The following is a 10,037-nucleotide window of genomic DNA, read 5'->3' on the forward strand; positions in this document are numbered from 1 at the left end:
CTACTCCTAAGGGTAAAAGCAAGCCCTTTAATTCCATTCTTTATTCTTACATTAAAGAATGAATCAAATCTCCCCAAGTAGGATTCGAACCTACGACCAATCAGTTAACAGCCGATCGCTCTACCGAACTGAGCTATTGAGGACGAACGAATTGCTTAATAAGCTGAACACCCACATAATCTCGATTTGACACAACAACACTTTCCATAACAACAGGGATTAAAAAATAGGTGATCAGGACTCGGATCCTGGGTATCTTTCTGACGTGTGATAAGGCGGGGACAGGATTCGAACCTGCAGTCTTCAGGTCATGAGCCTGATGAGTTGACCAATTCCTCTACCCTGCTTCTTCCCCTGATCTTTCTTTCCCTCTTCAGTGAGTGACTCGAAAGAACTAATTAAATAGGGGTTTTCGATCTGCTTTCTATACTAAAATTCGAGAAATCATTTTTTGATTCAGGTTGATTCGGGCAGTTCAGTATTGAATTATCCATCCTTTCGAGTACTAAAATGCAAGAAATCTCGTCGTTGCTACTACTTCCTGAATTCCAGTTGGCAAATACAATTATAGTTTGGAAGATCGCCTGAAGGTGTTAACTCTGAACCTGAGGAAACAGAGCAGGCAAGTTCAGAAGTAGAGAAGAGTCAGAAAAGCGGGGCAATAGCAATCATTGAAGCGGGGTAGAATGCATAAAATGCAATACGTTCCCCACGAGAGGCGAGGCACCTTAGGTGCAGACTCACGACCGTGCTCCCAATCTGGATCTGGATATGAGATTGAATAAAGTTATGATATTGGATCGGAGTACCAATGCATCCGTACTGACTGGCAATAGTTGAGCCGCATAAAGCAAGTAGTTCGAGACTCAATATGCCCACCTTTTTGGTGTATCCGTAGCTTTAAAATACTTAGGTATCCCAATTCACCACAGGAAGCTCCTAAATAAGGAATCATGTAGAAGACTTATTTTAAGCTAGAATGGGTCTTTCAACTGGTGCTTGATACGTGTTACTACGACGACCAAGAATCTTCACGGAGTGGAAGTAGCAATAAGTTTGATGCTCGTTGGCTTTGTGCAGAAGCAGTGGAATGGAAAGCAATAAATTGTTTAAGAATAAGTAAATAGTTCAGCTTGAAACCAAAGTCCAGAGTTCTTCCTTCATGCTTGCTTCCCAGTCGATGGCCCTACTTTCACCTTCCTCATCGATTTAGTGAACGATTGATGTACAGCGGGAAGAACCGCAGACGATACATCACCTTAAAAGCTACCTATACGTCCGTTTTTATATCCAAACAGAAGCCTCTATAGATGACCCGGAAGACAGACACGAGCAAACATCTCTGCGCAGAAAGCAACCGGGATCAAACAGAGATTGACTATCTCCTTTTCTTGCTCGATCCTCTGGAAATCATTTGGAAGGTAGATTTTGCGAATAACAAGTGTGATACTGATGACGTGCTCCTAAGGCGACTGCTTAGTCGACAAACCAACACTTATACGAATCGCTAGAGCTCTAGGGTGGGATCAACTAGCTTACCCAGGCACTGTTTGCTTCAGACATGGCTACAAGGAAAGCAGCAGTATCTTAGGACATACGGGTAAGCAGATCTTAGAATTAGTACACTCAACGCCAACAAGAATTCGGCCCTCCATACATATCGACACACCCGGGGGCTCTGTTTTAAGTGCAGTGAGAAATGGGGCCATGAACAACAAGATCCAGCTTTTAAATATGACACAGGGTAGTGGGACCAGATGTATCTCATGTCCATAGTAGGGCGAGTCCAACACGCGCTCAAGTCTCCCACATAATCTCATACCTGAAGAGACGTTCATCTCCTCGGCGTGGCCGTCGTCGATCACCCCCATAAAGCTGGAGCAAGATAGGGCCAGGGTGGGGTGCAAGCAAGCGTTTTCAGGTTCCAGCCCATCCTCCCCACGTTACCCCTCTAGCTCCTTCATGACCTCCTTGTCTTTATCGAGAGCGAGAGGAGCAGCTTCAGTACGACGGGGATTCAGTAGCGCTACCTTGCCTTCCATTGAGACCCCCAAAATCCCGATTTCAAAGAAAGTATCTCTCGAGTTGCTTCGGTGCCTCTCTTGCTCTGGTTTCATCAGCTCATTACCTTTAAGCTAGAGTCTGCCATGGCGAGGTCTTATTCTTCAACATAATCCAGCGGTCCAGGTGCGTGCGAAAGCGGAAACTCTTCCGGATCTTGTTTATTTGTATTTGCTCATTTCCGATTATGCTTTATTTGTAGATAGCCTTGATGATAGGCTTCGACCTCGACTTCTCCGTTTCTAAGATCCAATGGTGGAATCATTACTCCAAGGCAGGCAAAATTGACCATTTCTAAGTAAGTTCAGCTAGCGTCACCCCGAAGGGAGAAATAGATCTTCTTGTCCGGATGCAGGAAAATAAAGCAATAAGAGATCTAGCAATGACTATGGTCCATAAATCATTTCCTTGGTGGCATTTCCCAAACTTGATTTCCTTTTTATGCACCTGATACCTAATCGATAACGAAGCTGAATGGCTTTTTTCGGTCCAATTCCATCCATTTTTGTTGAGGCAATTTTGACTTGTTCATCGGGAAGTGATCTAGCTCCTGAGATATATGACATTCTTTATCCTTATCTTTTCCTGGTCTTCTCGGCTGGAATCTACAATCTACACCTCTCCAAACACAATATCTTGAGTACCCGGAGAAGTTCTCTTTGTCTTCGAGCTTTTATTCCTCAATCCACTTATTCGTTCCCTTCTTTCATATACCTCCCCACCAATAGATAGAGACAAATGGGAATAACCGAACCACGTCTACAAAATGCCAGTACCATGCAGCTTCTTCGAAGCCAACATGATGCTTCTTGGTCAGATGACCAAGATATTGGCGAATACCACATACGATCAAGAAAAGAGTACCTATAATCACATGAAAACCATGAAAGCCAGTTGCTAAGAAAAAGGTAGAACCATAAATAATATCCAAAATAGTGGAGGGTGCTTGGTAATATTCCATTCCTTGAAAGCGAGTGGATACTAGAGCCAGTGAAACGGTTGCTACTAAAGCGTAAACTGCTTGTTTTTCCTTCCCCGCGAGTATAGCATGATGAGCCCAAGTTACGACAGCTCCGGATGAAGGGAGAATAGGGGTATTAAGAAGAGGGATTTCCCAAGGATCTAAAACCCCAATCCCTTTTGGGGGCCAAATACCTCCGATCTCTACCGTAGGTGCCAAAGAAGAATGAGAAGAAGCCCAAAAAAGCAAAAAGGAACATAAACTCCGAGACTATGAAGAGAATAGAACCATATCGAGGTCCTAATTGTACAACTTTTGTATGATGCCCTTCCAACGTGGATTCACATAGAACATCCCGCCACCATACGAACATGGTATAAAGGAGAAATATTAGGCCCAAACTGAGAAGTGGTGCACCCCCTTGAAATGAGTGCATGTACATCACACCTCCTACGGTGGTTGCCAAAGCTCCGAGTGAACCCGAAATAGGCCATGGACTTGGATCTACCAAATGATAAGAATGCCTCTGAGATTCAATCATAAACCACTTTGCCCCGGTTGTATGTAAACCCCCCTTCACCCCCATCCCCTAAATTGGTAAAGAAGGAGGCTCTTTTTTGTCTCATTAGGACAAACAAATAGGAAGGGATAGTTCTTTCATTGCATTGATAGAAGTGAGACTATCAAAAGATCTCTCTATTATTTAGAGAAAAGAGTTGGCGTGGGTTCTACCAACGAAACGAAGAAGTTTTGGATTGGTTTTTATCATTCGGAACCCTCTCCGTATTAGTAAGAAAAACACACCCAGACTCTTACTTCAATGGTGGGAACAACCTCAGCGGCGTGAACATGAACAATCATTCTATGCAAAATTTCATGTTAGGAAGAATAAGAAGAATCTCATTCATGTGTTCATGCTAACAGAAGAGCGGATCCAATACACATAAGACTTTTTGTCAGGAAATTCCTAATGTAAATGATGAATTTGGGATGTCATGCCCCACAAGTTAGTTACCCAAGCGCTCCCTAGGAGGGCAGTCTACCACAAGATAGAGTTTGAGCCTGGAGCCAAAGCCCCAACCCCTCCATTTTAGGTTTTTATCTGGAAAGAATTTCAGGAAGTCATATCGGCCAGATAAGCCTCTGACGGCTCCATATTGATTTTTCCCCTGTTTTCTTTCAGAAGAAGCAGGAGCCATTTTGCATTGAAACTCGGTATCAGCAGAGTCATCTCCTGAGAAAGACTTCTTTCTTATTTATACAAGATTTCAGAGAACATAGTGAAGCCCTCAAAGCGCTAACAAAGTCGTAAGTAGAGAAGTTTTCCAAAAAGATACCTCGTTTTTTCGATTAAGTGTGCATTGTCTGATGAATAATAACGGGGGAGCCAACTCAATAACCTAGCGGAGGAACCGTACGGACTTGAAACAGCGGATGCAACCCTTGCATTTCGTTCTTTTGTTCTTTACTCTATTTTCACTTTGGCACTCACTTCCTTTGGAATAAGGGCATTTTTCTTCTCTACTCGTTCCGTTGACCATCAAACAGTTTCTTAATTATGTTATGTCAAATGATGGGAAAAAGGAAGGAGTAATCAAAAAAGACTAGAACTACCCGATCCGTTGAAATACGATACGAAGGAAACGGACTTCAATCCCTCATTCTTATTGTTTGTTCTTCTGATCCCCTTGTTTTTCACTCGCTTAATTAGGAAGAGGAAAACGACAGCAGCTAAAGTGAGAAATAAACAACTGCTCGAAAAGCTTTGGTTTGAGCGTTGGTTTTGATGACAGTGAAGAAAGCTTGCCCAAAAGACGTACGTGGAACCAATGATACCAAAAAAAGAATCAAATATGAGGAGAACTGGGTGCATTGGTAAACGGCTCCGCCATAGCTTGTACGACTTCTGAATCCTATTAATGGCGCTCTCTGAATAAATAAGTAGATACAGGCGGACTACATACACGTGCTCTCCGAGTAGGGAAAGTGAGAAATCTACGGTCTTCCATCCGCGGATGTGACAAATCCAATTCAATTTGGTCTTGTCCCGTGGCTCGGACCCGGTCGCGTAAATGCAGCTACCACTACGACGGGATACTCTAGTTATTTACTCTGTTTCAATCCCTATTTGGCCATTCAACAGTAGCGTACGGCCTTTGGAAAGCATCTCTTCCTAGAGGGGACTCCCGCTTGTGATCTTCTTCCTTGGGTCGGAGAAAATAGAACTTACCAATTGGAAATGGAAATGCCGAATGAATTGAACCAAACTACGGAAACTATGGTTGAGCTTGCCTGTCATCAATGAAGGATGGTTGTGAAGTTGGTGGAAGAAAGCAAACCAATGAATGCAGCTAGTCACCCCGAAAGGCGAGCCCATGTCTTTTGAGAAACTGACACAACCTGTTGTGTTGACTTATCTTATACTAAGGGTCCGTCCCAGCCAACAAGGGATTTCTCAAAATTCTAGGATGAAACAACATCATATCTCAGCTTGATTATGAGAGAGATTGAAGTGAAAGAACCCGGTTTCAGAGCGTGGAAACAGAAAAGAATGAGGTGAAAGGGCCGACCCATGCGGACCACTTAGAATGTGCTTTGACTTCCCCAGGTTGTACAATAGCACTATTTTCTGGACCCAAGTTCGAAAGGATTAGGGCACTGGATTGAAGAATAGCTCAGTCCGATAGAAACTTAGGTTGGGCTGGCGGAGGGATGAGTGGAGCTTCTGTATGACATGTACTGGTGTTTCATTAGTCCCTTGATCGGGTACCCGAAGCTCGCTTTGAGGAAGCAGTGCCATTTGGTTCTTCCTTCTTTCACGTTCATCCGCGAATGATTTGAGAATTCTTTTCATCACTGTTTGGATCGCAGACTTGACCATTGTCTATAGAAAGAAAGTGCTCACTCGTTTTTTGTTTGTTTTCATGTGCGCATACACTCAGCCTAATTTATTAGTGTGAAGTGGAAGGGTGAGTACGGGTGAAATCCCACTACCTTCCGGATAAAAGATATGCTCGATTTATAGATAGCTTTGCTTCACTATATAGAATGGGACGAATTGATAAGCTCTGAATGCAGGAAGGGAAACCTTAGAGCTTTCTTCGCTTATCTTCCCAAGCAGACCATATGATTCTCATTATTCTATTTCTCTGTCTTTCCAACCAGCATTCCCGCTTATTCTGATTGGAGTGATGTGTGGTACCGGGGATAATGCAATTGATGGTGCTTGTGGCCCCACGGAATGACCGTATAGAAGGAAATAGGCAGCAAGGGAGTTGGGTAGACTAAAGATACTGCCTTTAGCCTCTGCGGCCTTTTTTTGAAGTCGAGTCGTAAGGAAAGATCGATAGGATTTGGTCCATTTGGTGTCCTTCCGGACGGAGAAGCGAGAACCCTTTCTGCTTTGACCGCTTGCCCTCCTGGCACAGATGTGGAAAAGGTCTTAGTTGCGGAATCAAATATGAATGAAGTTAGAACAATCAGCGTAAGCTCTTTCTCTAGGGCCACTATCAATAATGACAGGAACTCTTACCAACTAGCTTAACGCATCCGGTCTCCTTCTCCTTCGTACCCCTAGCGGATATGAATAATAGGAAGAAATAGGTCCTTTCTAAAGGCGGGCATTAGACCAGAGTTTCGTGAGCCGGAGAAGATCGATAAAGCTTAGAACTTGCTCGTTTGCAGGAGGAGGCGGTGGTATGACTCCGTCCGTTGAACGAGCATTTCGTGCCACCTGTTCGGCGTCCACATCCACTACCATTTTCTGATCCCAGTATCTATAGCAAAATCGCTATTTGCCTCACTCTATAGAAGGCCTCCCGTATGTAAGATCACCAACCAAGTTCTTTTCTTCTTTTGTTTGTGCCATCTTTACCAACTTCTACTTCTTGGCTGGCTTGATGCTTACAGGTCTTGCCTCTGCTGATACTGGTCATGGGGACAAGAACTCCGTGGGAAGAGAGCAGATACCAATCCTAAACTACCCTTAGAATGGCCTCATCCAAACGGATGATCGTCATTGATAAGATGGGAAGGTGGTATGTTGATACTGAGCCGCTTCCCCTGTAGTTGTTAGCTCGTTCTTGACAAATCCGATCGGGTCTTCATAATCTGGAGTAAAAGGATTCGAACCTTTGCATGCCGATACCAAAAACTGATGCCTTACCACTTGGCTTCCCCTGTAGTTGTTAGCTCGTTCTTGACAAATCCGATCGGGTCTTCATAATCTGGAGTAAAAGGATTCGAACCTTTGCATGCCGATACCAAAAACTGATGCCTTACCACTTGGCTATACTCCAAACAAACGGTAGGTTCCTGGAGAACCGTGGAAACTAGTTAGTTCAAATCAAACTCAAAAGCAATGCGCATTATCTACGCCTTTTTTTGATTCACCAAGACCCGGCTGATACAAACGAATAGTGGGAGTTCTTTCTTACGAATATAAATGGAGGAAATATCCCTAGTACCTTTGTCCTCTGCAAAGATCATAAGATCAGATGGAGTTGGATTGATTTCTCGCATCTACTAGATCAGAGATCAGAGTCAGGGAGCTCTCGTAAGTGAGCCTAAGTAAGTAGTGTGGTTCGAGCGGATCAGTCACCGCTGAGTTCTGCTTTCCTCGCAGAGTTGGTTTTAGCCGGAACCGCGCTCTTGCCTTCTTCTTGTGCCCCTTGATTATTGATCTGAATTCAAGTTAGATTAGAGAATACCGGTGCCTTTTGATCCACCCTTAGGTTTGAAAACTGTGGAGGTTCAGTTACAAAATGCAGTTTATGAGGCTGTTTTGTATGCCAGTGTGCAGGAAGGAGAGTTGGAAGATATACCTAGATCCCCCAATAGAGAAAAGAGCCAGCAGGTTACCTACTCTTGTGGTGGATGGCGGCACTAGAAGTTGATGCTTTTTATGGACGGACATAGAAATTCGATTTCCAATAGAGCTGCAAACGCTACTGTAAGCCGAAGACGAATGCTGGCCAAAAGTAAGCAAAGCAGGAGAGGCGTCGTTTCCTTCAGTTGGTCAACCAACAGGTCTCCTCACTCTAGCATTTCTTCTTTGTTCGGTCGCAAGGCAGGGAAATGGAGGATTTGTTTCTGCTCTGTCCTTTACCCGTCCTTCTCTCTTTCTTCCCAAGAACATCAGGGGTCTGTTCTCTGAACGAGTCAGCACCAGCCCCGTTACCAATACGGGGATCTCGGCCATGAGAACTTGTAGAACTTGTCTCTTGAATTGCATCCCCCCCTAGGCCGACCAGCTAGTTTTCTCTATCCCAATCAAAGTGTGCAGCGTTCGTATTAAATATCCATGACCTTTCGTATACTCGTAGTGCGTGGTGACGTGACGTGACGAGACGAGACGAGGCAGGCGGTGGAGGAGGAGCGTGCGTGAATATCCCTCTTGTTCTCATGCTCATACAAGTGGGGAAAGAACCTCCCTTATAAGAAGGTCCAACTCCCACTAAACTAGCAATGTGGGACTAAACTTTAGTTCCACCTCTTGCCTTGCACAAATGGGCTGCGTGGGCTTCTAAGATTTATTAGGAATTTCTGAAACTGCTATTGGACTAGGCCCAAAATAGACAAAATTCCAGCAAGTTATAGGTTAGACTGATCCAGTATAGTCAGGCCCATGTTTTGCAGAAGACAACTCACAGCAGGGTAACAAAAGCCCATGTTTCAGCCTGCATATACAAGCAGTCTGCTTGAACTTTCATGTGACACGGCTAGAAGGGTGACGTAAAAATATTACAAACTTAGAATGTATTGTATAACTTAGCCCATGTATTGTGTTTTACTAATAAAAAACACGTATATTATTAGGTTCAATTTTATTTTATATGGAAGTTCCACGTTCTTATTCATCTGGGGTTTTCATAATATTTTAAAATAAAAAGAGATGTACAAAGTAGTACGCTTAATTCTGAACGTATGATTTTGCAACCATACATATGCAAGTCAAAATACTATATAGTATAATGATATAATCTCTATGTTTGACTTTGCCCTGGTGCCTCTCATGGGAGAAGTCAGGTCCTGGCAAAACATTACTACAATGTCTAGTTTTTTTTTAGGGTACTACAATGTCTAGTTGACATGTCATACATGGAGTATGGTGAGTACGAGAATAACTGAACTGTGATCAAAAGGATCCAAATAAGGCTAAAATTATGACTTGAAAATAAGCAATCCCTCCCTTGTACACGTATAGATTTACTAAACTGATTCTCCATCTTCCAACACTTTAATATGTGGGGTCTCATGTTGTCACACTGTTTGACATAATATACAACTTCTGCATACCGATGGACTTGAATCGGCCAAGAGAAGAGAGTGCATAATCACTCTTACCACCATTTGACTGTGGCCCTTTACTAAGTACATGGCATGCAAATAAACTGGATTCACTGAATGCAACGATACTATATCAAGAACAACTGAAAATTCAATACCTTCTTTAGGGGGTGAAAATTCAATACCTGGATGATTGTTGATTCATAAGAATAAACAAGCAATGACAAAGATTTGAGAACAAACCTCTCGTTCTAATTGTGCATACTTTGAGAGTTTTCTATTATATTGATAGACATCCATTTAATTTACTTGCGCTTAACTAAAATCATGCAATCTAGAATCATGTATTACCTTTTGAGCTCTCTCCCATGATATTTAATGATATAGATAGGAATACATACATATATTTAAATTTCATCTTGGTGATACAAACTAATGTGTAATACCTTGAAGTCTTGTTGCTTCTATTTTTTCCTTGATCTAGGAAAAATCAATTTAAGTACAATGTTGGAAGAAGCACTATCTGCAATAAATAAATCACTTTTGATTTAATATTTTGTAAAATTTTAGTGTAGGTGCATTCTCCAAGACTTATGTTAAAATTGTAATGAATTATAATTACTAATACTGCATGTGAAGAATGAGTTATAAATAAGTAAAAAAGTTTAATATAAATAAGTGAAAAAAATTAGTTAGAACAATTTAAAGAGACACTTCACACAAATGT

The 10,037-nt window shown here is 42.5% G+C and overlaps 1 non-coding gene across 1 annotated transcript; it reads right to left on the reverse strand.

The window, feature by feature from the left end:
• Nucleotides 1–69: 69 nt before the first annotated feature.
• TRNAN-GUU (transfer RNA asparagine (anticodon GUU)) lies at nucleotides 70–143 on the reverse strand. The gene has a single exon. It is a non-coding gene; the product is annotated as a tRNA-Asn (tRNA).
• Nucleotides 144–10,037: the final 9,894 nt, after the last annotated feature.

The sequence above is a fragment of the Triticum urartu genome, chromosome 1A, assembly GCF_056163025.1.
Source record: "Triticum urartu cultivar PI428250 chromosome 1A, HENAU_Tu73, whole genome shotgun sequence".
NCBI lineage: Eukaryota > Viridiplantae > Streptophyta > Magnoliopsida > Poales > Poaceae > Triticum > Triticum urartu.